The 25241-nt window shown below is 50.6% G+C and overlaps 31 non-coding genes across 31 annotated transcripts; all 31 read right to left on the reverse strand.

Moving 5' to 3' along the window:
• Positions 1–66: 66 nt before the first annotated feature.
• On the reverse strand, positions 67–231 carry LOC142995792 (U1 spliceosomal RNA). The gene has a single exon (XR_012961686.1). It is a non-coding gene; the product is annotated as a U1 spliceosomal RNA (small nuclear RNA).
• A 509-nt stretch (positions 232–740) lies between these two features.
• On the reverse strand, positions 741–931 carry LOC142995743 (U2 spliceosomal RNA). Its single transcript, XR_012961642.1, has one exon. It is a non-coding gene; the product is annotated as a U2 spliceosomal RNA (small nuclear RNA).
• A 423-nt stretch (positions 932–1354) lies between these two features.
• LOC142995793 (U1 spliceosomal RNA) lies at positions 1355–1519 on the reverse strand. The gene has a single exon (XR_012961687.1). It is a non-coding gene; the product is annotated as a U1 spliceosomal RNA (small nuclear RNA).
• A 509-nt stretch (positions 1520–2028) lies between these two features.
• On the reverse strand, positions 2029–2219 carry LOC142995733 (U2 spliceosomal RNA). Its single transcript, XR_012961632.1, has one exon. It is a non-coding gene; the product is annotated as a U2 spliceosomal RNA (small nuclear RNA).
• A 423-nt stretch (positions 2220–2642) lies between these two features.
• On the reverse strand, positions 2643–2807 carry LOC142995794 (U1 spliceosomal RNA). The gene has a single exon (XR_012961688.1). It is a non-coding gene; the product is annotated as a U1 spliceosomal RNA (small nuclear RNA).
• A 509-nt stretch (positions 2808–3316) lies between these two features.
• Positions 3317–3507, reverse strand: LOC142995746 (U2 spliceosomal RNA). Its single transcript, XR_012961645.1, has one exon. It is a non-coding gene; the product is annotated as a U2 spliceosomal RNA (small nuclear RNA).
• A 423-nt stretch (positions 3508–3930) lies between these two features.
• LOC142995795 (U1 spliceosomal RNA) lies at positions 3931–4095 on the reverse strand. Its single transcript, XR_012961689.1, has one exon. It is a non-coding gene; the product is annotated as a U1 spliceosomal RNA (small nuclear RNA).
• Positions 4096–4604: 509 nt separating this feature from the next.
• LOC142995701 (U2 spliceosomal RNA) lies at positions 4605–4795 on the reverse strand. Its single transcript, XR_012961601.1, has one exon. It is a non-coding gene; the product is annotated as a U2 spliceosomal RNA (small nuclear RNA).
• A 423-nt stretch (positions 4796–5218) lies between these two features.
• On the reverse strand, positions 5219–5383 carry LOC142995796 (U1 spliceosomal RNA). Its single transcript, XR_012961690.1, has one exon. It is a non-coding gene; the product is annotated as a U1 spliceosomal RNA (small nuclear RNA).
• A 509-nt stretch (positions 5384–5892) lies between these two features.
• On the reverse strand, positions 5893–6083 carry LOC142995702 (U2 spliceosomal RNA). The gene has a single exon (XR_012961602.1). It is a non-coding gene; the product is annotated as a U2 spliceosomal RNA (small nuclear RNA).
• A 423-nt stretch (positions 6084–6506) lies between these two features.
• LOC142995797 (U1 spliceosomal RNA) lies at positions 6507–6671 on the reverse strand. Its single transcript, XR_012961691.1, has one exon. It is a non-coding gene; the product is annotated as a U1 spliceosomal RNA (small nuclear RNA).
• Positions 6672–7180: 509 nt separating this feature from the next.
• On the reverse strand, positions 7181–7371 carry LOC142995734 (U2 spliceosomal RNA). Its single transcript, XR_012961633.1, has one exon. It is a non-coding gene; the product is annotated as a U2 spliceosomal RNA (small nuclear RNA).
• Positions 7372–7794: 423 nt separating this feature from the next.
• On the reverse strand, positions 7795–7959 carry LOC142995798 (U1 spliceosomal RNA). The gene has a single exon (XR_012961692.1). It is a non-coding gene; the product is annotated as a U1 spliceosomal RNA (small nuclear RNA).
• Positions 7960–8468: 509 nt separating this feature from the next.
• Positions 8469–8659, reverse strand: LOC142995703 (U2 spliceosomal RNA). Its single transcript, XR_012961603.1, has one exon. It is a non-coding gene; the product is annotated as a U2 spliceosomal RNA (small nuclear RNA).
• Positions 8660–9082: 423 nt separating this feature from the next.
• Positions 9083–9247, reverse strand: LOC142995648 (U1 spliceosomal RNA). Its single transcript, XR_012961548.1, has one exon. It is a non-coding gene; the product is annotated as a U1 spliceosomal RNA (small nuclear RNA).
• A 509-nt stretch (positions 9248–9756) lies between these two features.
• LOC142995757 (U2 spliceosomal RNA) lies at positions 9757–9941 on the reverse strand. Its single transcript, XR_012961656.1, has one exon. It is a non-coding gene; the product is annotated as a U2 spliceosomal RNA (small nuclear RNA).
• A 6404-nt stretch (positions 9942–16345) lies between these two features.
• On the reverse strand, positions 16346–16510 carry LOC142995748 (U1 spliceosomal RNA). Its single transcript, XR_012961647.1, has one exon. It is a non-coding gene; the product is annotated as a U1 spliceosomal RNA (small nuclear RNA).
• Positions 16511–17019: 509 nt separating this feature from the next.
• On the reverse strand, positions 17020–17210 carry LOC142995704 (U2 spliceosomal RNA). Its single transcript, XR_012961604.1, has one exon. It is a non-coding gene; the product is annotated as a U2 spliceosomal RNA (small nuclear RNA).
• Positions 17211–17633: 423 nt separating this feature from the next.
• LOC142995644 (U1 spliceosomal RNA) lies at positions 17634–17798 on the reverse strand. The gene has a single exon (XR_012961544.1). It is a non-coding gene; the product is annotated as a U1 spliceosomal RNA (small nuclear RNA).
• A 509-nt stretch (positions 17799–18307) lies between these two features.
• LOC142995738 (U2 spliceosomal RNA) lies at positions 18308–18498 on the reverse strand. Its single transcript, XR_012961637.1, has one exon. It is a non-coding gene; the product is annotated as a U2 spliceosomal RNA (small nuclear RNA).
• Positions 18499–18921: 423 nt separating this feature from the next.
• Positions 18922–19084, reverse strand: LOC142995669 (U1 spliceosomal RNA). The gene has a single exon (XR_012961569.1). It is a non-coding gene; the product is annotated as a U1 spliceosomal RNA (small nuclear RNA).
• A 221-nt stretch (positions 19085–19305) lies between these two features.
• Positions 19306–19496, reverse strand: LOC142995705 (U2 spliceosomal RNA). The gene has a single exon (XR_012961605.1). It is a non-coding gene; the product is annotated as a U2 spliceosomal RNA (small nuclear RNA).
• Positions 19497–19919: 423 nt separating this feature from the next.
• On the reverse strand, positions 19920–20084 carry LOC142995800 (U1 spliceosomal RNA). The gene has a single exon (XR_012961694.1). It is a non-coding gene; the product is annotated as a U1 spliceosomal RNA (small nuclear RNA).
• A 509-nt stretch (positions 20085–20593) lies between these two features.
• On the reverse strand, positions 20594–20784 carry LOC142995735 (U2 spliceosomal RNA). The gene has a single exon (XR_012961634.1). It is a non-coding gene; the product is annotated as a U2 spliceosomal RNA (small nuclear RNA).
• A 423-nt stretch (positions 20785–21207) lies between these two features.
• On the reverse strand, positions 21208–21372 carry LOC142995660 (U1 spliceosomal RNA). The gene has a single exon (XR_012961560.1). It is a non-coding gene; the product is annotated as a U1 spliceosomal RNA (small nuclear RNA).
• Positions 21373–21881: 509 nt separating this feature from the next.
• LOC142995747 (U2 spliceosomal RNA) lies at positions 21882–22072 on the reverse strand. The gene has a single exon (XR_012961646.1). It is a non-coding gene; the product is annotated as a U2 spliceosomal RNA (small nuclear RNA).
• A 423-nt stretch (positions 22073–22495) lies between these two features.
• On the reverse strand, positions 22496–22660 carry LOC142995653 (U1 spliceosomal RNA). The gene has a single exon (XR_012961553.1). It is a non-coding gene; the product is annotated as a U1 spliceosomal RNA (small nuclear RNA).
• Positions 22661–23169: 509 nt separating this feature from the next.
• Positions 23170–23360, reverse strand: LOC142995706 (U2 spliceosomal RNA). The gene has a single exon (XR_012961606.1). It is a non-coding gene; the product is annotated as a U2 spliceosomal RNA (small nuclear RNA).
• A 423-nt stretch (positions 23361–23783) lies between these two features.
• LOC142995651 (U1 spliceosomal RNA) lies at positions 23784–23948 on the reverse strand. The gene has a single exon (XR_012961551.1). It is a non-coding gene; the product is annotated as a U1 spliceosomal RNA (small nuclear RNA).
• A 509-nt stretch (positions 23949–24457) lies between these two features.
• On the reverse strand, positions 24458–24648 carry LOC142995707 (U2 spliceosomal RNA). The gene has a single exon (XR_012961607.1). It is a non-coding gene; the product is annotated as a U2 spliceosomal RNA (small nuclear RNA).
• A 423-nt stretch (positions 24649–25071) lies between these two features.
• Positions 25072–25236, reverse strand: LOC142995799 (U1 spliceosomal RNA). The gene has a single exon (XR_012961693.1). It is a non-coding gene; the product is annotated as a U1 spliceosomal RNA (small nuclear RNA).
• Between the last annotated feature and the right edge of the window lie 5 nt (positions 25237–25241).

The raw sequence follows: 25241 nt of genomic DNA on the forward strand, positions 1-25241 counted from the left end.
GCAGTGTTACCTTTGAACCCCGTCACTGCGTCGTTTTAGCCATCCATTTGTATTGCACAGCGCGATGAGGGGAGAGCGCGAACGCAGTCCCCCACTACCAGAAATTATGCAGTCGAGATTCCCACATTTGGGGAATTCGCAGGTGTCAGCGCCACCGGAGTGCAATGGTTGCGACCTCGCCCTGGGTGAACCGCCTGGTTGATCATGGTATCTCCCCTGCCAGGTAAGTATGTCTTGCGGTGGCCAGAGACAGTGCCCTCCTTCACAGACTTACTAATCTGGCTGATGGTCAAAGACTTCTTCACGGGGAACAAACCACCTCAACCGGACATGATGTCAGGATGCCCCAGGCCAGTAATTCTCTGTATTCTCCATCTGGTTACGCATTCAGATCAAACTCAGCACTCGGACACACCGAGTAAAAGCCACCAAAGTGCCTATACCGCGCGGAAAAATGTGACACCATTGCAAATCTGTTACTTGTCAAGGCATCCGCTTAGTTGCTGGTAAGATGTTGATATCTCTCAGCAATAAGTTCTCTACTAACAATAAAACAAGGTACCCTGTTCTTGGTTAGAAAACTGCTTACTGGCGGAAAAAACCGACAAAGCACAAGGAGCTTAGCTTCGTTCCCATCTAGGGGGAATAGGCAGCATACTCACAGGACGCAGCGGTGCGGCAGCAAAAGGCTGCCGCCAGCGGGACCTTTTCCCGACACCGTTTTCCTTCCTACAGGTCGAAAGAGGTGCACCGTTCCCGGATGTACTGCAATACCGGGTCGATGCGTGGAGTGGACGGAGCAAGCCTCTATTCCATCTCCCTGCTCCAAAAATCAATTTAATATATGGTCCCCGGGTAGGGGACGTATCAGATATTAAACTGATAAGAACAGATACTACACTTGATCTTAGCCAAAAGGCCGAGAAGCGATGACCACCAGGCGCCACAACGGACCCACTGCTCCCCTCTGCCGCATGTCTGCATCGCGGTTCTGGATCTTTATGACCAATCGCTAACACCATAGGACCAACTACAACAAAGGAACTTGTCTGTTCAACAGTTAAATATCGCACGACATCATGTCTTCTTGTCTTTTGAAAGACCAAGGGTTACAAAGGTCTTCTCTGCTCGTACCTGTGTTTAGGATGAGCAAAGTGGAGACTTCAAAGTCAAATTGTGCAAAACAGCTCCGTCGTCAACCAACCGGTTTCTGAGTTTTTAGCCACAGAATCCGTGTCGAGCGGGATGGAAGCCAAATGTTGGCCCCTCAAGCCAACCTTACTCGTACGCAGTGTTACCTTTGAACCCCGTCACTGCGTCGTTTTAGCCATCCATTTGTATTGCACAGCGCGATGAGGGGAGAGCGCGAACGCAGTCCCCCACTACCAGAAATTATGCAGTCGAGATTCCCACATTTGGGGAATTCGCAGGTGTCAGCGCCACCGGAGTGCAATGGTTGCGACCTCGCCCTGGGTGAACCGCCTGGTTGATCATGGTATCTCCCCTGCCAGGTAAGTATGTCTTGCGGTGGCCAGAGACAGTGCCCTCCTTCACAGACTTACTAATCTGGCTGATGGTCAAAGACTTCTTCACGGGGAACAAACCACCTCAACCGGACATGATGTCAGGATGCCCCAGGCCAGTAATTCTCTGTATTCTCCATCTGGTTACGCATTCAGATCAAACTCAGCACTCGGACACACCGAGTAAAAGCCACCAAAGTGCCTATACCGCGCGGAAAAATGTGACACCATTGCAAATCTGTTACTTGTCAAGGCATCCGCTTAGTTGCTGGTAAGATGTTGATATCTCTCAGCAATAAGTTCTCTACTAACAATAAAACAAGGTACCCTGTTCTTGGTTAGAAAACTGCTTACTGGCGGAAAAAACCGACAAAGCACAAGGAGCTTAGCTTCGTTCCCATCTAGGGGGAATAGGCAGCATACTCACAGGACGCAGCGGTGCGGCAGCAAAAGGCTGCCGCCAGCGGGACCTTTTCCCGACACCGTTTTCCTTCCTACAGGTCGAAAGAGGTGCACCATTCCCGGATGTACTGCAATACCGGGTCGATGCGTGGAGTGGACGGAGCAAGCCCCTATTCCATCTCCCTGCTCCAAAAATCAATTTAATATATGGTCCCCGGGTAGGGGACGTATCAGATATTAAACTGATAAGAACAGATACTACACTTGATCTTAGCCAAAAGGCCGAGAAGCGATGACCACCAGGCGCCACAACGGACCCACTGCTCCCCTCTGCCGCATGTCTGCATTGCGGTTCTGGATCTTTATGACCAATCGCTAACACCATAGGACCAACTACAACAAAGGAACTTGTCTGTTCAACAGTTAAATATCGCACGACATCATGTCTTCTTGTCTTTTGAAAGACCAAGGGTTACAAAGGTCTTCTCTGCTCGTACCTGTGTTTAGGATGAGCAAAGTGGAGACTTCAAAGTCAAATTGTGCAAAACAGCTCCGTCGTCAACCAACCGGTTTCTGAGTTTTTAGCCACAGAATCCGTGTCGAGCGGGATGGAAGCCAAATGTTGGCCCCTCAAGCCAACCTTACTCGTACGCAGTGTTACCTTTGAACCCCGTCACTGCGTCGTTTTAGCCATCCATTTGTATTGCACAGCGCGATGAGGGGAGAGCGCGAACGCAGTCCCCCACTACCAGAAATTATGCAGTCGAGATTCCCACATTTGGGGAATTCGCAGGTGTCAGCGCCACCGGAGTGCAATGGTTGCGACCTCGCCCTGGGTGAACCGCCTGGTTGATCATGGTATCTCCCCTGCCAGGTAAGTATGTCTTGCGGTGGCCAGAGACAGTGCCCTCCTTCACAGACTTACTAATCTGGCTGATGGTCAAAGACTTCTTCACGGGGAACAAACCACCTCAACCGGACATGATGTCAGGATGCCCCAGGCCAGTAATTCTCTGTATTCTCCATCTGGTTACGCATTCAGATCAAACTCAGCACTCGGACACACCGAGTAAAAGCCACCAAAGTGCCTATACCGCGCGGAAAAATGTGACACCATTGCAAATCTGTTACTTGTCAAGGCATCCGCTTAGTTGCTGGTAAGATGTTGATATCTCTCAGCAATAAGTTCTCTACTAACAATAAAACAAGGTACCCTGTTCTTGGTTAGAAAACTGCTTACTGGCGGAAAAAACCGACAAAGCACAAGGAGCTTAGCTTCGTTCCCATCTAGGGGGAATAGGCAGCATACTCACAGGACGCAGCGGTGCGGCAGCAAAAGGCTGCCGCCAGCGGGACCTTTTCCCGACACCGTTTTCCTTCCTACAGGTCGAAAGAGGTGCACCGTTCCCGGATGTACTGCAATACCGGGTCGATGCGTGGAGTGGACGGAGCAAGCCCCTCTTCCATCTCCCTGCTCCAAAAATCAATTTAATATATGGTCCCCGGGTAGGGGACGTATCAGATATTAAACTGGTAAGAACAGATACTACACTTGATCTTAGCCAAAAGGCCGAGAAGCGATGACCACCAGGCGCCACAACGGACCCACTGCTCCCCTCTGCCGCATGTCTGCATCGCGGTTCTGGATCTTTATGACCAATCGCTAACACCATAGGACCAACTACAACAAAGGAACTTGTCTGTTCAACAGTTAAATATCGCACGACATCATGTCTTCTTGTCTTTTGAAAGACCAAGGGTTACAAAGGTCTTCTCTGCTCGTACCTGTGTTTAGGATGAGCAAAGTGGAGACTTCAAAGTCAAATTGTGCAAAACAGCTCCGTCGTCAACCAACCGGTTTCTGAGTTTTTAGCCACAGAATCCGTGTCGAGCGGGATGGAAGCCAAATGTTGGCCCCTCAAGCCAACCTTACTCGTACGCAGTGTTACCTTTGAACCCCGTCACTGCGTCGTTTTAGCCATCCATTTGTATTGCACAGCGCGATGAGGGGAGAGCGCGAACGCAGTCCCCCACTACCAGAAATTATGCAGTCGAGATTCCCACATTTGGGGAATTCGCAGGTGTCAGCGCCACCGGAGTGCAATGGTTGCGACCTCGCCCTGGGTGAACCGCCTGGTTGATCATGGTATCTCCCCTGCCAGGTAAGTATGTGTTGCGGTGGCCAGAGACAGTGCCCTCCTTCACAGACTTACTAATCTGGCTGATGGTCAAAGACTTCTTCACGGGGAACAAACCACCTCAACCGGACATGATGTCAGGATGCCCCAGGCCAGTAATTCTCTGTATTCTCCATCTGGTTACGCATTCAGATCAAACTCAGCACTCGGACACACCGAGTAAAAGCCACCAAAGTGCCTATACCGCGCGGAAAAATGTGACACCATTGCAAATCTGTTACTTGTCAAGGCATCCGCTTAGTTGCTGGTAAGATGTTGATATCTCTCAGCAATAAGTTCTCTACTAACAATAAAACAAGGTACCCTGTTCTTGGTTAGAAAACTGCTTACTGGCGGAAAAAACCGACAAAGCACAAGGAGCTTAGCTTCGTTCCCATCTAGGGGGAATAGGCAGCATACTCACAGGACGCAGCGGTGCGGCAGCAAAAGGCTGCCGCCAGCGGGACCTTTTCCCGACACCGTTTTCCTTCCTACAGGTCGAAAGAGGTGCACCGTTCCCGGATGTACTGCAATACCGGGTCGATGCGTGGAGTGGACGGAGCAAGCCCCTATTCCATCTCCCTGCTCCAAAAATCAATTTAATATATGGTCCCCGGGTAGGGGACGTATCAGATATTAAACTGATAAGAACAGATACTACACTTGATCTTAGCCAAAAGGCCGAGAAGCGATGACCACCAGGCGCCACAACGGACCCACTGCTCCCCTCTGCCGCATGTCTGCATCGCGGTTCTGGATCTTTATGACCAATCGCTAACACCATAGGACCAACTACAACAAAGGAACTTGTCTGTTCAACAGTTAAATATCGCACGACATCATGTCTTCTTGTCTTTTGAAAGACCAAGGGTTACAAAGGTCTTCTCTGCTCGTACCTGTGTTTAGGATGAGCAAAGTGGAGACTTCAAAGTCAAATTGTGCAAAACAGCTCCGTCGTCAACCAACCGGTTTCTGAGTTTTTAGCCACAGAATCCGTGTCGAGCGGGATGGAAGCCAAATGTTGGCCCCTCAAGCCAACCTTACTCGTACGCAGTGTTACCTTTGAACCCCGTCACTGCGTCGTTTTAGCCATCCATTTGTATTGCACAGCGCGATGAGGGGAGAGCGCGAACGCAGTCCCCCACTACCAGAAATTATGCAGTCGAGATTCCCACATTTGGGGAATTCGCAGGTGTCAGCGCCACCGGAGTGCAATGGTTGCGACCTCGCCCTGGGTGAACCGCCTGGTTGATCATGGTATCTCCCCTGCCAGGTAAGTATGTCTTGCGGTGGCCAGAGACAGTGCCCTCCTTCACAGACTTACTAATCTGGCTGATGGTCAAAGACTTCTTCACGGGGAACAAACCACCTCAACCGGACATGATGTCAGGATGCCCCAGGCCAGTAATTCTCTGTATTCTCCATCTGGTTACGCATTCAGATCAAACTCAGCACTCGGACACACCGAGTAAAAGCCACCAAAGTGCCTATACCGCGCGGAAAAATGTGACACCATTGCAAATCTGTTACTTGTCAAGGCATCCGCTTAGTTGCTGGTAAGATGTTGATATCTCTCAGCAATAAGTTCTCTACTAACAATAAAACAAGGTACCCTGTTCTTGGTTAGAAAACTGCTTACTGGCGGAAAAAACCGACAAAGCACAAGGAGCTTAGCTTCGTTCCCATCTAGGGGGAATAGGCAGCATACTCACAGGACGCAGCGGTGCGGCAGCAAAAGGCTGCCGCCAGCGGGACCTTTTCCCGACACCGTTTTCCTTCCTACAGGTCGAAAGAGGTGCACCGTTCCCGGATGTACTGCAATACCGGGTCGATGCGTGGAGTGGACGGAGCAAGCCCCTATTCCATCTCCCTGCTCCAAAAATCAATTTAATATATGGTCCCCGGGTAGGGGACGTATCAGATATTAAACTGATAAGAACAGATACTACACTTGATCTTAGCCAAAAGGCCGAGAAGCGATGACCACCAGGCGCCACAACGGACCCACTGCTCCCCTCTGCCGCATGTCTGCATCGCGGTTCTGGATCTTTATGACCAATCGCTAACACCATAGGACCAACTACAACAAAGGAACTTGTCTGTTCAACAGTTAAATATCGCACGACATCATGTCTTCTTGTCTTTTGAAAGACCAAGGGTTACAAAGGTCTTCTCTGCTCGTACCTGTGTTTAGGATGAGCAAAGTGGAGACTTCAAAGTCAAATTGTGCAAAACAGCTCCGTCGTCAACCAACCGGTTTCTGAGTTTTTAGCCACAGAATCCGTGTCGAGCGGGATGGAAGCCAAATGTTGGCCCCTCAAGCCAACCTTACTCGTACGCAGTGTTACCTTTGAACCCCGTCACTGCGTCGTTTTAGCCATCCATTTGTATTGCACAGCGCGATGAGGGGAGAGCGCGAACGCAGTCCCCCACTACCAGAAATTATGCAGTCGAGATTCCCACATTTGGGGAATTCGCAGGTGTCAGCGCCACCGGAGTGCAATGGTTGCGACCTCGCCCTGGGTGAACCGCCTGGTTGATCATGGTATCTCCCCTGCCAGGTAAGTATGTCTTGCGGTGGCCAGAGACAGTGCCCTCCTTCACAGACTTACTAATCTGGCTGATGGTCAAAGACTTCTTCACGGGGAACAAACCACCTCAACCGGACATGATGTCAGGATGCCCCAGGCCAGTAATTCTCTGTATTCTCCATCTGGTTACGCATTCAGATCAAACTCAGCACTCGGACACACCGAGTAAAAGCCACCAAAGTGCCTATACCGCGCGGAAAAATGTGACACCATTGCAAATCTGTTACTTGTCAAGGCATCCGCTTAGTTGCTGGTAAGATGTTGATATCTCTCAGCAATAAGTTCTCTACTAACAATAAAACAAGGTACCCTGTTCTTGGTTAGAAAACTGCTTACTGGCGGAAAAAACCGACAAAGCACAAGGAGCTTAGCTTCGTTCCCATCTAGGGGGAATAGGCAGCATACTCACAGGACGCAGCGGTGCGGCAGCAAAAGGCTGCCGCCAGCGGGACCTTTTCCCGACACCGTTTTCCTTCCTACAGGTCGAAAGAGGTGCACCATTCCCGGATGTACTGCAATACCGGGTCGATGCGTGGAGTGGACGGAGCAAGCCCCTATTCCATCTCCCTGCTCCAAAAATCAATTTAATATATGGTCCCCGGGTAGGGGACGTATCAGATATTAAACTGATAAGAACAGATACTACACTTGATCTTAGCCAAAAGGCCGAGAAGCGATGACCACCAGGCGCCACAACGGACCCACTGCTCCCCTCTGCCGCATGTCTGCATTGCGGTTCTGGATCTTTATGACCAATCGCTAACACCATAGGACCAACTACAACAAAGGAACTTGTCTGTTCAACAGTTAAATATCGCACGACATCATGTCTTCTTGTCTTTTGAAAGACCAAGGGTTACAAAGGTCTTCTCTGCTCGTACCTGTGTTTAGGATGAGCAAAGTGGAGACTTCAAAGTCAAATTGTGCAAAACAGCTCCGTCGTCAACCAACCGGTTTCTGAGTTTTTAGCCACAGAATCCGTGTCGAGCGGGATGGAAGCCAAATGTTGGCCCCTCAAGCCAACCTTACTCGTACGCAGTGTTACCTTTGAACCCCGTCACTGCGTCGTTTTAGCCATCCATTTGTATTGCACAGCGCGATGAGGGGAGAGCGCGAACGCAGTCCCCCACTACCAGAAATTATGCAGTCGAGATTCCCACATTTGGGGAATTCGCAGGTGTCAGCGCCACCGGAGTGCAATGGTTGCGACCTCGCCCTGGGTGAACCGCCTGGTTGATCATGGTATCTCCCCTGCCAGGTAAGTATGTCTTGCGGTGGCCAGAGACAGTGCCTTCCTTCACAGACTTACTAATCTGGCTGATGGTCAAAGACTTCTTCACGGGGAACAAACCACCTCAACCGGACATGATGTCAGGATGCCCCAGGCCAGTAATTCTCTGTATTCTCCATCTGGTTACGCATTCAGATCAAACTCAGCACTCGGACACACCGAGTAAAAGCCACCAAAGTGCCTATACCGCGCGGAAAAATGTGACACCATTGCAAATCTGTTACTTGTCAAGGCATCCGCTTAGTTGCTGGTAAGATGTTGATATCTCTCAGCAATAAGTTCTCTACTAACAATAAAACAAGGTACCCTGTTCTTGGTTAGAAAACTGCTTACTGGCGGAAAAAACTGACAAAGCACAAGGAGCTTAGCTTCGTTCCCATCTAGGGGGAATAGGCAGCATACTCACAGGACGCAGCGGTGCGGCAGCAAAAGGCTGCCGCCAGCGGGACCTTTTCCCGACACCGTTTTCCTTCCTACAGGTCGGAAGAGGTGCACCGTTCCCGGATGTACTGCAATACCGGGTCGATGCGTGGAGTGGACGGAGCAAGCCCCTATTCCATCTCCCTGCTCCAAAAATCAATTTAATATATGGTCCCCGGGTAGGGGACGTATCAGATATTAAACTGATAAGAACAGATACTACACTTGATCTTAGCCAAAAGGCCGAGAAGCGATGACCACCAGGCGCCACAACGGACCCACTGCTCCCCTCTGCCGCATGTCTGCATCGCGGTTCTGGATCTTTATGACCAATCGCTAACACCATAGGACCAACTACAACAAAGGAACTTGTCTGTTCAACAGTTAAATATCGCACGACATCATGTCTTCTTGTCTTTTGAAAGACCAAGGGTTACAAAGGTCTTCTCTGCTCGTACCTGTGTTTAGGATGAGCAAAGTGGAGACTTCAAAGTCAAATTGTGCAAAACAGCTCCGTCGTCAACCAACCGGTTTCTGAGTTTTTAGCCACAGAATCCGTGTCGAGCGGGATGGAAGCCAAATGTTGGCCCCTCAAGCCAACCTTACTCGTACGCAGTGTTACCTTTGAACCCCGTCACTGCGTCGTTTTAGCCATCCATTTGTATTGCACAGCGCGATGAGGGGAGAGCGCGAACGCAGTCCCCCACTACCAGAAATTATGCAGTCGAGATTCCCACATTTGGGGAATTCGCAGGTGTCAGCGCCACCGGAGTGCAATGGTTGCGACCTCGCCCTGGGTGAACCGCCTGGTTGATCATGGTATCTCCCCTGCCAGGTAAGTACGTCTTGCGGTGGCCAGAGACAGTGCCCTCCTTCACAGACTTACTAATCTGGCTGATGGTCAAAGACTTCTTCACGGGGAACAAACCACCTCAACCGGACATGATGTCAGGATGCCCCAGGCCAGTAATTCTCTGTATTCTCCATCTGGTTACGCATTCAGATCAAACTCAGCACTCGGACACACCGAGTAAAAGCCACCAAAGTGCCTATACCGCGCGGAAAAATGTGACACCATTGCAAATCTGTTACTTGTCAAGGCATCCGCTTAGTTGCTGGTAAGATGTTGATATCTCTCAGCAATAAGTTCTCTTCTAACAATAAAACAAGGTACCCTGTTCTTGGTTAGAAAACTGCTTACTGGCGGAAAAAACCGACAAAGCACAAGGAGCTTAGCTTCGTTCCCATCTAGGGGGAATAGGCAGCATACTCACAGGACGCAGCGGTGCGGCAGCAAAAGGCTGCCGCCAGCGGGACCTTTTCCCGACACCGTTTTCCTTCCTACAGGTCGAAAGAGGTGCACCGTTCCCGGATGTACTGCAATACCGGGTCGATGCGTGGAGTGGACGGAGCAAGCCCCTATTCCATCTCCCTGCTCCAAAAATCAATTTAATATATGGTCCCCGGGTAGGGGACGTATCAGATATTAAACTGATAAGAACAGATTTTTTTTTTTTTTTTTTTTATAAATTTTTATTTTTTTCAACACAATTTATCCACACAAATATTCACACACAACAGAGATATACACATCTATTTTCCATACAATCCAAATACATCCTTTTCACAAACACAAGTCGCAAACACACCAACAGTATCACAAACAATTCACCACCCCCACCACCACTGGACAAGATAAACCAACAACAAAAAAAAACACTCCGGCTAACAATCCCAAAACCCATCAAAAAAACAACCAAAACAGCTTTCTTACCAGGCAGCAGTCTACCCCCACACCCGCTTCTTCGCCAGATTCATTTTTCATTTTCCTTTTTCCACACAAATATTCGCACCAAAAAAAGGACTTACACTCCTATTTTCCGCATCAATACAAATACATCCTTCTCACAAACACACAAACAACAGTATCACAAAACCCATCACCACCACCATCAACACACCCCTGCTGGACAATTTTCACAACAAAACCAAAAACACCCTGGCTAACAATCACCAGCCCAATCAAAAAAACAACCAAAACAGCAACAAACCCCTCCTTATCCCAAACACAAACAAAACAACAAAAAACCAACAAAACAAAACATGAACAGTATCCCAAAACCCATCACCATCACCACAACCCCACTGGACAAAGCAACAAACAAAAAAAAACCAACACCCCGGCCAACCCACACAAACCACCTAAAACCAGCTTTTGTACAAGGCAGCAGTGTACACCCTAACAAACACGCCTCACCCTACACCTGTTGCATCGCCACAAGACACCCGTCCCAGCCCTGTTGATCCTCTTTCTCCCATGATCATCTTCCACGCTGCATGCCCCCACCTGTCTCTGGCCCATTCCAGGCCTTTCCTCCTCTGGTCCCTTCCCATGTACTCTGCGACTGTGGCAAATGCCACTCTCTTGGCTGCCTCCGGCGGCATAGCTCTTCCCTGCCGAGTGCGGATGTTTCGCGCCATCCACCTCGCTTCTTTTACACAGTTTAACACAATCCAAAGGCACCTCCACCTCCGTGCAGTTTTTTGCCCGCCGGCTCCGAACAAGACCATCTGGCACTGCAATGCCGATCCAGCGTCCAGGAACAGCTTCACCAGCGTCTCGCACTGATTCCACAGAGCCCTGGCTGCTATGCAGTCCCACAAACAGTGCTGGACCGTCTCCTCGTCCCCACAACGGGGCCATTGACACGCCCCAGAGGGAGCCAATCTTCGGGCATGCAGCACTCCCTGGACGGGCAGGATCCCATGCGCAACCTGCCAGGCCAGGTCCTTGTGGCGATGCAGCAGCCCTGGGTGGGCCACCTCCTTCCAAACTTCCTCTGACCGGCCTAATGCCAGTCCCCACACATGGCACACCGGCTCCCTGCCCTGTACAAAAGACAACATAGCTTTGTGCTTACACAAACTTTCCCTCCCCGCCCCTTCCAGCCCCATTTTCTTCAAAAACAGTTTTGTCCCTCCGTACCCCCCAGTCATCTCAAAGGCGAGCGGGACAGTCAAAGGAACTTTCAAAACACCAATACTTCTCAAATAAAATCCCACAAAAAATTTCACAAAGAATGCCGCCTTACAAGACAACGACAGGCACATAGACACATGCAAAGCAATGAAATGGCACCACAACACAGAATGAAAATCCAAAATCCCTTTCCCCCCTTTTTCCGGCCTCCTCTTTAGCACCACCCTCTGCAACCTGTCCCATTTCGTTCCCCAAAAGAAATAAAAAACGGCCCGATCCAGCCGCGCTAGGACACTCCTTGGCGGCACAAACACAACACTGACGAAAAGCAACAAAGGTAGGATCGTCGCCTTCAAAATTAGGTTCTTGCCTTCCCAAGTTAGCTGCCTCAGTCTCCAAAACTGCAGCTTCCTCTCCACTTTCTTCAGAACCCCCTCCCAATTTCCATCCCCCTGTCCCTTTGAATCAAACTGCACCCCGAGGATCCTCATCTGGCCCATATTCACCGCCAGGGGCATTCTGCTGCGCTCCGTCTCCGTCCACCGTCCGTACAGCTTGACTCCGCATTTCTCCCTGTTCAGCTTTGCTGCCGACGCCCGCCCAACCCACTCTGTTCTTTCCAACGTTCTATCAACTGCACCCTGGTCTGCACAGAGCACAGTCACGTCATCCATATACAGGATGCATCTTGCCTCTTGCCCTCCGCTTCCTGGGATGCCAAGCCCACTTAGCCGGGTATCCCTCCTCAAAACTTGTGCCAGTGGCTCCATGCAGCACACGAACAGGAGCGGCGACAGCGGGCAACCCTGGCGGACGCCACAGTTGACGTTCACCGCCTTCGACAGACACCCGTTCACCATCACCTTGCTTTGCACACTCGTATAGAGCAGCCCCACCCTCGCCAAGAAGCCCCCCGGAAAACCCATCCTCTTCAATACCTGGAACATGTAGTAGTGCGAAACCCGATCATACGCCTTCTCGAAATCCAGGTTCACCACGGCGAGCCGGATGTCTCTGTCCCTTGCGTACCCGATGGCGTCCCTTACCAGCAAGAGGCTGTCCGTGATCCTCCTGCCAGCAACGGCGCAGGTTTGATCCGGGTGGATCACGTCACCTAGCACAGTCTTCATCCTGCGGGTTAAGATCTTGCTGTACAGTTTAAAGTCAAAGTTGAGCAAGGTGATAGGTCGCCAATTCTTTATGTCCTCCCTCTCTCCCTTCTTGAAAAGGAGAGTGACCACCCCCTCCCGAAAGCTCTTCGGTAGGATACTGAGCTTCTCAAACTCCTCAAAGACTGCTAGCAAATCAGAACTAAGCACATCCCAAAATCCCAAATAAAACTCACAAGGCAGCCCATCTGACCCCGGGGCCCTCCCTTTTTTGAACGAGTGAAGGCTTTCCACCAGCTCCTCCTTCCCTATCCCGTTCTCCAATCCCCTTGTGTCACGCACCACCCCATCGACAAACTCCAGTACCTCCCCCATCCTCTCCTCCTCTACCTCTTTATTCCCAAATACCTCAGAGTAAAACCTCTCCACCACCCCCAACATGCCCTTCGTGTCGCTCCTAATTTCCCCATCCTCCCCCTTCAGGCCTGTCATTAGCACACGCCGCGATAAGATCTTTTTAAAGAAGTACCTGGTGCATTTCTCCCCTTCATCTATCTCCTTCTCCTTACACCTAAACATTATGGCTCTGCTCTTATTTTCTGCTAAAGTCGCCATCTCTTTCTTCACCTCGTCCAAATCCTCACCAAAATCAAAGCCCATGTGTACCAAGTCAGCGTACCTGTTCAAACGTCTCTGTAACCCCCCCCACACCCTGCCCTCCTTCGCCCTCCTCCTTCTCCCCTGTTGAATGAAAAAACCCTTGATCCTTGTTTTTACCTCCTCCCACCACTCAGCCCGTGTATCAAAAAAAACTTGGAGGGACTGCCAGTCTTTGTATTGTTCTCTGAAGGCCTTCGCTACTGCTCGGTCTTCCAACAGCCGACAGTTCAGCTTCCATAAACCTCTGCCCACCGCTACTCCCGACTTCACGGACAGGGAGCAGCTCAGCAGGGAATGGTCTGAAAAGAATACTGGGCTCAGAGATGCAGTCAGACCTGCAAACCCCCTGGCAAAGAGGAAGTCAATCCTCGACGCACGGGTCCCATCCCTCGTCTGCCAGGTAAACCCCTCCTTTCCCGGGTTGAGGGCAGCATACATGTCCTGGAGCTTGAAATCCATCAGGAGTCGCTGTAAGTAGAACGAGGTCTTGTCCACCTTAAAATCCTCACCCACCCCTTTACGTCCCAGCCTGCTCAGAACACAATTGAAATCCCCCGCCAATATCACCGGGGCCCGTCCCAGAAGGTAGGCGGGGAGCTCCTGCAGCAATTCCCACCTCTCCTTCTTTAAGGGTGAACAATAAACGTTAACAAGGTTGAAACTCATCCCATTAAATGACAGTGATAAGAACAGTGCCCTACCACAAACCACCACTGTGCTCCCCGTCACCTGTATTCCCTTGTTTTTTACCAGAACTGCCACCCCATCACACCTGTTTTCTGCCGAGCCGCTCCAAAGCGACGGCCCCAGTCGCCACATGGACTCCCATTGTCCGTAGGAGGGGCGATATGGAAGCGCGCATTCCTGCAGACAAACCACGTCTGCCTGCACACCCTCCAATGCTGACAAAACAGTTCTTGCCCTCCTTACAGTTGTCACCCTGCATACATTGATGGTGGCCACTGTGAGTGGCATGTGCTGGTTTCCCATTTTTACATTAAGGACAGTGAAAAACACCCAAACCAATCCCACACCAAACAAGTGGATACTTTTAGACACCTCCCCATTGCTCCCCTCTTAGGTTGCACCACCACCTCCTGGGTCATCCGCAGGTGAACTACTTGAGGGGACATCAGTCTCGCTCACGTACGGGATTCGGTTTGGGGACTGCACAGGATACACTGGGGAGCACCCTGACCTCTCGCTGTTTGATTGTCCCCTCAGACCCCACCTCTCCCTCACCCCACTCCTCCGTTTTTTCCTTACTCCCCCATTTTCGGTTTTGCCCTCCGCCCCCCTCTTCAACAGTGTTGCCTCCACGCTATCACTGATGTCGTCCTCGGATACCGTTACCATGGAGGCCGAGTCTGACTCTGACGAATCAGACAGTGGTCCCACCAGTGCTTCCTTTACTTCCCCCACGTTTTTATCTCCCACATTCCTATCACCCTCTACCTCATTCATTCTCAGCTGCCTGAGTCTCACCTGCAGCCTGCTGCTTTCTCCGACCTCCTCCTCGCTCTCCCCCTCACATCCTACCCCATACGCCGTGCCACCACTCCCACCATCTACACCCTCACCACCCCCCACTTCAGCAGCATATTCCCCCCTTCCTCCAACCACACCCTCCTTTCCTGCCCCATCGGCGGTAACTCTAACCTCTTCCTCCTCCTCCCTTTCACTATCTGGGCCTTCCTCGCCCCCTTCTGCTCTCACAGCTTCCTCCTGCACTCTGGCCGTCTCCTCCTCCCTATGCCGCTCCGTATCCGCTGCCCCTGCTTTCCTTGCTCTGTTTGCAAAGGAGTCTGGGCAGTTTCGGAACATGTGCGTAGCTGAGCCACAGAGGTTGCAACGCCTCCCTGTCGGGCAATCAGCTGCCATGTGCCCCACCTCTCGACATTTGGAGCAAACAATTGCTTTACACCCCGCTGCCAGGTGACCATACTCCCCACATTTCCTACACAGCTTCGGCTGCCCCTGGTAAAACACCAACCCCCGGTCCTCCCCTAGCACAATCATAGTAGGCAGCTGTCTGAACCCCCCATAGCCGGTCCTATCCTCAACGAGCCTCACAGGGACCCGCCAGCTCCCTGTCCAAATCCCATCTATGTCCAATACCTTCTGCACTGGGCCCCTTGTCTGGCAGTAACGAGCCAGCCAGGTAAGAATATCCTCCGCCTCCACTGTCTCGTTAAACATTTTCAAAAACACAGTCTTTACTGAATCGTCAGTCAGTCTCTCCACATTGAACATTTCAAACTTCCCCTTGGCATTCTCGTACTTGCTCCAAAAAGCTGCCAAAAGAAGCGGGCTCTTGAAGCTCAGGTCGAACCCTCTTCTCCCTGGAAGCCCCACCAAACAATTTATATCTCCCGCCACATACCCCAACACACCTGCAATCATTTTCCTGGAAAAGTCCAAACGAGACATTTCAATTACCCTCCCTTCCTTCATACGCAAGGTGAAGCGTACACAGCAGTGCCTTCGCACACCTACTCTGGCCGACAATATGTCCGCCATTTTGTCACAAACTCACAAAGCACATGTGCCGTGAGTCTGGACAAAGCAACCTGCCCCAAAGGGCCCTACCTACGAAACACACTCACCTCTCAGGAGGAGTAGACACTCTGTACCTGTAGAAAGGAAACAAAAAAACAAAGAACACACGGTCGATAACTTTCCAAATACAAAAAAAATCAGCGATAAGGTCGAACAGGTCTGGTCACGATAAGTTATATACTGATCTTAGCCAAAAGGCCGAGAAGCGATGACCACCAGGCGCCACAACGGACCCACTGCTCCCCTCTGCCGCATGTCTGCATCGCGGTTCTGGATCTTTATGACCAATCGCTAACACCATAGGACCAACTACAACAAAGGAACTTGTCTGTTCAACAGTTAAATATCGCACGACATCATGTCTTCTTGTCTTTTGAAAGACCAAGGGTTACAAAGGTCTTCTCTGCTCGTACCTGTGTTTAGGATGAGCAAAGTGGAGACTTCAAAGTCAAATTGTGCAAAACAGCTCCGTCGTCAACCAACCGGTTTCTGAGTTTTTAGCCACAGAATCCGTGTCGAGCGGGATGGAAGCCAAATGTTGGCCCCTCAAGCCAACCTTACTCGTACGCAGTGTTACCTTTGAACCCCGTCACTGCGTCGTTTTAGCCATCCATTTGTATTGCACAGCGCGATGAGGGGAGAGCGCGAACGCAGTCCCCCACTACCAGAAATTATGCAGTCGAGATTCCCACATTTGGGGAATTCGCAGGTGTCAGCGCCACCGGAGTGCAATGGTTGCGACCTCGCCCTGGGTGAACCGCCTGGTTGATCACGGTATCTCCCCTGCCAGGTAAGTATGTCTTGCGGTGGCCAGAGACAGTGCCCTCCTTCACAGACTTACTAATCTGGCTGATGGTCAAAGACTTCTTCACGGGGAACAAACCACCTCAACCGGACATGATGTCAGGATGCCCCAGGCCAGTAATTCTCTGTATTCTCCATCTGGTTACGCATTCAGATCAAACTCAGCACTCGGACACACCGAGTAAAAGCCACCAAAGTGCCTATACCGCGCGGAAAAATGTGACACCATTGCAAATCTGTTACTTGTCAGGGCATCCGCTTAGTTGCTGGTAAGATGTTGATATCTCTCAGCAATAAGTTCTCTACTAACAATAAAACAAGGTACCCTGTTCTTGGTTAGAAAACTGCTTACTGGCGGAAAAAACCGACAAAGCACAAGGAGCTTAGCTTCGTTCCCATCTAGGGGGAATAGGCAGCATACTCACAGGACGCAGCGGTGCGGCAGCAAAAGGCTGCCGCCAGCGGGACCTTTTCCCGACACCGTTTTCCTTCCTACAGGTCGAAAGAGGTGCACCGTTCCCGGATGTACTGCAATACCGGGTCGATGCGTGGAGTGGACGGAGCAAGCCCCTATTCCATCTCCCTGCTCCAAAAATCAATTTAATATATGGTCCCCGGGTAGGGGACGTATCAGATATTAAACTGATAAGAACAGATACTACACTTGATCTTAGCCAAAAGGCCGAGAAGCGATGACCACCAGGCGCCACAACGGACCCACTGCTCCCCTCTGCCGCATGTCTGCATCGCGGTTCTGGATCTTTATGACCAATCGCTAACACCATAGGACCAACTACAACAAAGGAACTTGTCTGTTCAACAGTTAAATATCGCACGACATCATGTCTTCTTGTCTTTTGAAAGACCAAGGGTTACAAAGGTCTTCTCTGCTCGTACCTGTGTTTAGGATGAGCAAAGTGGAGACTTCAAAGTCAAATTGTGCAAAACAGCTCCGTCGTCAACCAACCGGTTTCTGAGTTTTTAGCCACAGAATCCGTGTCGAGCGGGATGGAAGCCAAATGTTGGCCCCTCAAGCCAACCTTACTCGTACGCAGTGTTACCTTTGAACCCCGTCACTGCGTCGTTTTAGCCATCCATTTGTATTGCACAGCGCGATGAGGGGAGAGCGCGGACGCAGTCCCCCACTACCAGAAATTATGCAGTCGAGATTCCCACATTTGGGGAATTCGCAGGTGTCAGCGCCACCGGAGTGCAATGGTTGCGACCTCGCCCTGGGTGAACCGCCTGGTTGATCATGGTATCTCCCCTGCCAGGTAAGTATGTCTTGCGGTGGCCAGAGACAGTGCCCTCCTTCACAGACTTACTAATCTGGCTGATGGTCAAAGACTTCTTCACGGGGAACAAACCACCTCAACCGGACATGATGTCAGGATGCCCCAGGCCAGTAATTCTCTGTATTCTCCATCTGGTTACGCATTCAGATCAAACTCAGCACTCGGACACACCGAGTAAAAGCCACCAAAGTGCCTATACCGCGCGGAAAAATGTGACACCATTGCAAATCTGTTACTTGTCAAGGCATCCGCTTAGTTGCTGGTAAGATGTTGATATCTCTCAGCAATAAGTTCTCTACTAACAATAAAACAAGGTATCCTGTTCTTGGTTAGAAAACTGCTTACTGGCGAAAAAAACCGACAAAGCACAAGGAGCTTAGCTTCGTTCCCATCTAGGGGGAATAGGCAGCATACTCACAGGACGCAGCAGTGCGGCAGCAAAAGGCTGCCGCCAGCGGGACCTTTTCCCGACACCGTTTTCCTTCCTACAGGTCGAAAGAGGTGCACCGTTCCCGGATGTACTGCAATACCGGGTCGATGCGTGGAGTGGACAGAGCAAGCCCCTATTCCATCTCCCTGCTCCAAAAATCAATTTAATATATGGTCCCCGGGTAGGGGACGTATCAGATATTAAACTGATAAGAACAGATACTACACTTGATCTTAGCCAAAAGGCCGAGAAGCGATGACCACCAGGCGCCACAACGGACCCACTGCTCCCCTCTGCCGCATGTCTGCATCGCGGTTCTGGATCTTTATGACCAATCGCCAACACCATAGGACCAACTACAACAAAGGAACTTGTCTGTTCAACAGTTAAATATCGCACGACATCATGTCTTCTTGTCTTTTGAAAGACCAAGGGTTACAAAGGTCTTCTCTGCTCGTACCTGTGTTTAGGATGAGCAAAGTGGAGACTTCAAAGTCAAATTGTGCAAAACAGCTCCGTCGTCAACCAACCGGTTTCTGAGTTTTTAGCCACAGAATCCGTGTCGAGCGGGATGGAAGCCAAATGTTGGCCCCTCAAGCCAACCTTACTCGTACGCAGCGTTACCTTTGAACCCCGTCACTGCGTCGTTTTAGCCATCCATTTGTATTGCACAGCGCGATGAGGGGAGAGCGCGAACGCAGTCCCCCACTACCAGAAATTATGCAGTCGAGATGCCCACATTTGGGGAATTCGCAGGTGTCAGCGCCACCAGAGCAATGGTTGCGACCTCGCCCTGGGTGAACCGCCTGGTTGATCATGGTATCTCCCCTGCCAGGTAAGTATGTCTTGCGGTGGCCAGAGACAGTGCCCTCCTTCACAGACTTACTAATCTGGCTGATGGTCAAAGACTTCTTCACGGGGAACAAACCACCTGCACAAGGAGCTTAGCTTCGTTCCCATCTAGGGGGAATAGGCAGCATACTCACAGGACGCAGCGGTGCGGCAGCAAAAGGCTGCCGCCAGCGGGACCTTTTCCCGACACCGTTTTCCTTCCTACAGGTCGAAAGAGGTGCACCGTTCCCGGATGTACTGCAATACCGGGTCGATGCGTGGAGTGGACGGAGCAAGCCCCTATTCCATCTCCCTGCTCCAAAAATCAATTTAATATATGGTCCCCGGGTAGGGGACGTATCAGATATTAAACTGATAAGAACAGATACTACACTTGATCTTAGCCAAAAGGCCGAGAAGCGATGACCACCAGGCGCCACAACGGACCCACTGCTCCCCTCTGCCGCATGTCTGCATCGCGGTTCTGGATCTTTATGACCAATCGCTAACACCATAGGACCAACTACAACAAAGGAACTTGTCTGTTCAACAGTTAAATATCGCACGACATCATGTCTTCTTGTCTTTTGAAAGACCAAGGGTTACAAAGGTCTTCTCTGCTCGTACCTGTGTTTAGGATGAGCAAAGTGGAGACTTCAAAGTCAAATTGTGCAAAACAGCTCCGTCGTCAACCAACCGGTTTCTGAGTTTTTAGCCACAGAATCCGTGTCGAGCGGGATGGAAGCCAAATGTTGGCCCCTCAAGCCAACCTTACTCGTACGCAGTGTTACCTTTGAACCCCGTCACTGCGTCGTTTTAGCCATCCATTTGTATTGCACAGCGCGATGAGGGGAGAGCGCGAACGCAGTCCCCCACTACCAGAAATTATGCAGTCGAGATTCCCACATTTGGGGAATTCGCAGGTGTCAGCGCCACCGGAGTGCAATGGTTGCGACCTCGCCCTGGGTGAACCGCCTGGTTGATCATGGTATCTCCCCTGCCAGGTAAGTATGTCTTGCGGTGGCCAGAGACAGTGCCCTCCTTCACAGACTTACTAATCTGGCTGATGGTCAAAGACTTCTTCACGGGGAACAAACCACCTCAACCGGACATGATGTCAGGATGCCCCAGGCCAGTAATTCTCTGTATTCTCCATCTGGTTACGCATTCAGATCAAACTCAGCACTCGGACACACCGAGTAAAAGCCACCAAAGTGCCTATACCGCGCGGAAAAATGTGACACCATTGCAAATCTGTTACTTGTCAAGGCATCCGCTTAGTTGCTGGTAAGATGTTGATATCTCTCAGCAATAAGTTCTCTACTAACAATAAAACAAGGTATCCTGTTCTTGGTTAGAAAACTGCTTACTGGCGGAAAAAACCGACAAAGCACAAGGAGCTTAGCTTCGTTCCCATCTAGGGGGAATAGGCAGCATACTCACAGGACGCAGCGGTGCGGCAGCAAAAGGCTGCCGCCAGCGGGACCTTTTCCCGACACCGTTTTCCTTCCTACAGGTCGAAAGAGGTGCACCATTCCCGGATGTACTGCAATACCGGGTCGATGCGTGGAGTGGACGGAGCAAGCCCCTATTCCATCTCCCTGCTCCAAAAATCAATTTAATATATGGTCCCCGGGTAGGGGACGTATCAGATATTAAACTGATAAGAACAGATACTACACTTGATCTTAGCCAAAAGGCCGAGAAGCGATGACCACCAGGCGCCACAACGGACCCACTGCTCCCCTCTGCCGCATGTCTGCATCGCGGTTCTGGATCTTTATGACCAATCGCTAACACCATAGGACCAACTACAACAAAGGAACTTGTCTGTTCAACAGTTAAATATCGCACGACATCATGTCTTCTTGTCTTTTGAAAGACCAAGGGTTACAAAGGTCTTCTCTGCTCGTACCTGTGTTTAGGATGAGCAAAGTGGAGACTTCAAAGTCAAATTGTGCAAAACAGCTCCGTCGTCAACCAACCGGTTTCTGAGTTTTTAGCCACAGAATCCGTGTCGAGCGGGATGGAAGCCAAATGTTGGCCCCTCAAGCCAACCTTACTCGTACGCAGTGTTACCTTTGAACCCCGTCACTGCGTCGTTTTAGCCATCCATTTGTATTGCACAGCGCGATGAGGGGAGAGCGCGGACGCAGTCCCCCACTACCAGAAATTATGCAGTTGAGATTCCCACATTTGGGGAATTCGCAGGTGTCAGCGCCACCGGAGTGCAATGGTTGCGACCTCGCCCTGGGTGAACCGCCTGGTTGATCATGGTATCTCCCCTGCCAGGTAAGTATGTCTTGCGGTGGCCAGAGACAGTGCCCTCCTTCACAGACTTACTAATCTGGCTGATGGTCAAAGACTTCTTCACGGGGAACAAACCACCTCAACCGGACATGATGTCAGGATGCCCCAGGCCAGTAATTCTCTGTATTCTCCATCTGGTTACGCATTCAGATCAAACTCAGCACTCGGACACACCGAGTAAAAGCCACCAAAGTGCCTATACCGCGCGGAAAAATGTGACACCATTGCAAATCTGTTACTTGTCAAGGCATCCGCTTAGTTGCTGGTAAGGTGTTGATATCTCTCAGCAATAAGTTCTCTACTAACAATAAAACAAGGTATCCTGTTCTTGGTTAGAAAACTGCTTACTGGCGAAAAAAACCGACAAAGCACAAGGAGCTTAGCTTCGTTCCCATCTAGGGGGAATAGGCAGCATACTCACAGGACGCAGCGGTGCGGCAGCAAAAGGCTGCCGCCAGCGGGACCTTTTCCAGACACCATTTTCCTTCCTACAGGTCGAAAGAGGTGCACCGTTCCCGGATGTACTGCAATACCGGGTCGCTGCGTGGAGTGGACGGAGCAAGCCCCTATTCCATCTCCCTGCACCAAAAATCAATTTAATATATGGTCCCCGGGTAGGGGACGTATCAGATATTAAACTGATAAGAACAGATACTACACTTGATCTTAGCCAAAAGGCCGAGAAGCGATGACCACCAGGCGCCACAACGGACCCACTGCTCCCCTCTGCCGCATGTCTGCATTGCGGTTCTGGATCTTTATGACCAATCGCTAACACCATAGGACCAACTACAACAAAGGAACTTGTCTGTTCAACAGTTAAATATCGCACGACATCATGTCTTCTTGTCTTTTGAAAGACCAAGGGTTACAAAGGTCTTCTCTGCTCGTACCTGTGTTTAGGATGAGCAAAGTGGAGACTTCAAAGTCAAATTGTGCAAAACAGCTCCGTCGTCAACCAACCGGTTTCTGAGTTTTTAGCCACAGAATCCGTGTCGAGCGGGATGGAAGCCAAATGTTGGCCCCTCAAGCCAACCTTACTCGTACGCAGTGTTACCTTTGAACCCCGTCACTGCGTCGTTTTAGCCATCCATTTGTATTGCACAGCGCGATGAGGGGAGAGCGCGAACGCAGTCCCCCACTACCAGAAATTATGCAGTCGAGATTCCCACATTTGGGGAATTCGCAGGTGTCAGCGCCACCGGAGTGCAATGGTTGTGACCTCGCCCTGGGTGAACCGCCTGGTTGATCATGGTATCTCCCCTGCCAGGTAAGTATGTCTTGCGGTGGCCAGAGACAGTGCCTTCCTTCACAGACTTACTAATCTGGCTGATGGTCAAAGACTTCTTCACGGGGAACAAACCACCTCAACCGGACATGATGTCAGGATGCCCCAGGCCAGTAATTCTCTGTATTCTCCATCTGGTTACGCATTCAGATCAAACTCAGCACTCGGACACACCGAGTAAAAGCCACCAAAGTGCCTATACCGCGCGGAAAAATGTGACACCATTGCAAATCTGTTACTTGTCAAGGCATCCGCTTAGTTGCTGGTAAGATGTTGATATCTCTCAGCAATAAGTTCTCTACTAACAATAAAACAAGGTACCCTGTTCTTGGTTAGAAAACTGCTTACTGGCGGAAAAAACCGACAAAGCACAAGGAGCTTAGCTTCGTTCCCATCTAGGGGGAATAGGCAGCATACTCACAGGACGCAGCAGTGCGGCAGCAAAAGGCTGCCGCCAGCGGGACCTTTTCCCGACACCGTTTTCCTTCCTACAGGTCGAAAGAGGTGCACCGTTCCCGGATGTACTGCAATACCGGGTCGATGCGTGGAGTGGACGGAGCAAGCCCCTATTCCATCTCCCTGCTCCAAAAATCAATTTAATATATGGTCCCCGGGTAGGGGACGTATCAGATATTAAACTGATAAGAACAGATACTACACTTGATCTTAGCCAAAAGGCCGAGAAGCGATGACCACCAGGCGCCACAACGGACCCACTGCTCCCCTCTGCCGCATGTCTGCATCGCGGTTCTGGATCTTTATGACCAATCGCTAACACCATAGGACCAACTACAACAAAGGAACTTGTCTGTTCAACAGTTAAATATCGCACGACATCATGTCTTCTTGTCTTTTGAAAGACCAAGGGTTACAAAGGTCTTCTCTGCTCGTACCTGTGTTTAGGATGAGCAAAGTGGAGACTTCAAAGTCAAATTGTGCAAAACAGCTCCGTCGTCAACCAACCGGTTTCTGAGTTTTTAGCCACAGAATCCGTGTCGAGCGGGATGGAAGCCAAATGTTGGCCCCTCAAGCCAACCTTACTCGTACGCAGTGTTACCTTTGAACCCCGTCACTGCGTCGTTTTAGCCATCCATTTGTATTGCACAGCGCGATGAGGGGAGAGCGCGAACGCAGTCCCCCACTACCAGAAATTATGCAGTCGAGATGCCCACATTTGGGGAATTCGCAGGTGTCAGCGCCACCGGAGTGCAATGGTTGCGACCTCGCCCTGGGTGAACCGCCTGGTTGATCATGGTATCTCCCCTGCCAGGTAAGTATGTCTTGCGGTGGCCAGAGACAGTGCCCTCCTTCACAGACTTACTAATCTGGCTGATGGTCAAAGACTTCTTCACGGGGAACAAACCACCTCAACCGGACATGATGTCAGGATGCCCCAGGCCAGTAATTCTCTGTATTCTCCATCTGGTTACGCATTCAGATCAAACTCAGCACTCGGACACACCGAGTAAAAGCCACCAAAGTGCCTATACCGCGCGGAAAAATGTGACACCATTGCAAATCTGTTACTTGTCAAGGCATCCGCTTAGTTGCTGGTAAGATGTTGATATCTCTCAGCAATAAGTTCTCTACTAACAATAAAACAAGGTACCCTGTTCTTGGTTAGAAAACTGCTTACTGGCGGAAAAAACCGACAAAGCACAAGGAGCTTAGCTTCGTTCCCATCTAGGGGGAATAGGCAGCATACTCACAGGACGCAGCGGTGCGGCAGCAAAAGGCTGCCGCCAGCGGGACCTTTTCCCGACACCGTTTTCCTTCCTACAGGTCGAAAGAGGTGCACCGTTCCCGGATGTACTGCAATACCGGGTCGATGCGTGGAGTGGACGGAGCAAGCCCCTATTCCATCTCCCTGCTCCAAAAATCAATTTAATATATGGTCCCCGGGTAGGGGACGTATCAGATATTAAACTGATAAGAACAGATACTACACTTGATCTTAGCCAAAAGGCCGAGAAGCGATGACCACCAGGCGCCACAACGGACCCACTGCTCCCCTCTGCCGCATGTCTGCATCGCGGTTCTGGATCTTTATGACCAATCGCTAACACCATAGGACCAACTACAACAAAGGAACTTGTCTGTTCAACAGTTAAATATCGCACGACATCATGTCTTCTTGTCTTTTGAAAGACCAAGGGTTACAAAGGTCTTCTCTGCTCGTACCTGTGTTTAGGATGAGCAAAGTGGAGACTTCAAAGTCAAATTGTGCAAAACAGCTCCGTCGTCAACCAACCGGTTTCTGAGTTTTTAGCCACAGAATCCGTGTCGAGCGGGATGGAAGCCAAATGTTGGCCCCTCAAGCCAACCTTACTCGTACGCAGTGTTACCTTTGAACCCCGTCACTGCGTCGTTTTAGCCATCCATTTGTATTGCACAGCGCGATGAGGGGACAGCGCGAACGCAGTCCCCCACTACCAGAAATTATGCAGTCGAGATTCCCACATTTGGGGAATTCGCAGGTGTCAGCGCCACCGGAGTGCAATGGTTGCGACCTCGCCCTGGGTGAACCGCCTGGTTGATCATGGTATCTCCCCTGCCAGGTAAGTATGTCTT

This window comes from Genypterus blacodes, unplaced genomic scaffold (genome assembly GCF_046128005.1).
Source record: "Genypterus blacodes isolate CSIRO-AG114 ecotype Tasmania unplaced genomic scaffold, CSIRO-AGI_Gbla_v1 ptg000033l_1, whole genome shotgun sequence".
NCBI lineage: Eukaryota > Metazoa > Chordata > Actinopteri > Ophidiiformes > Ophidiidae > Genypterus > Genypterus blacodes.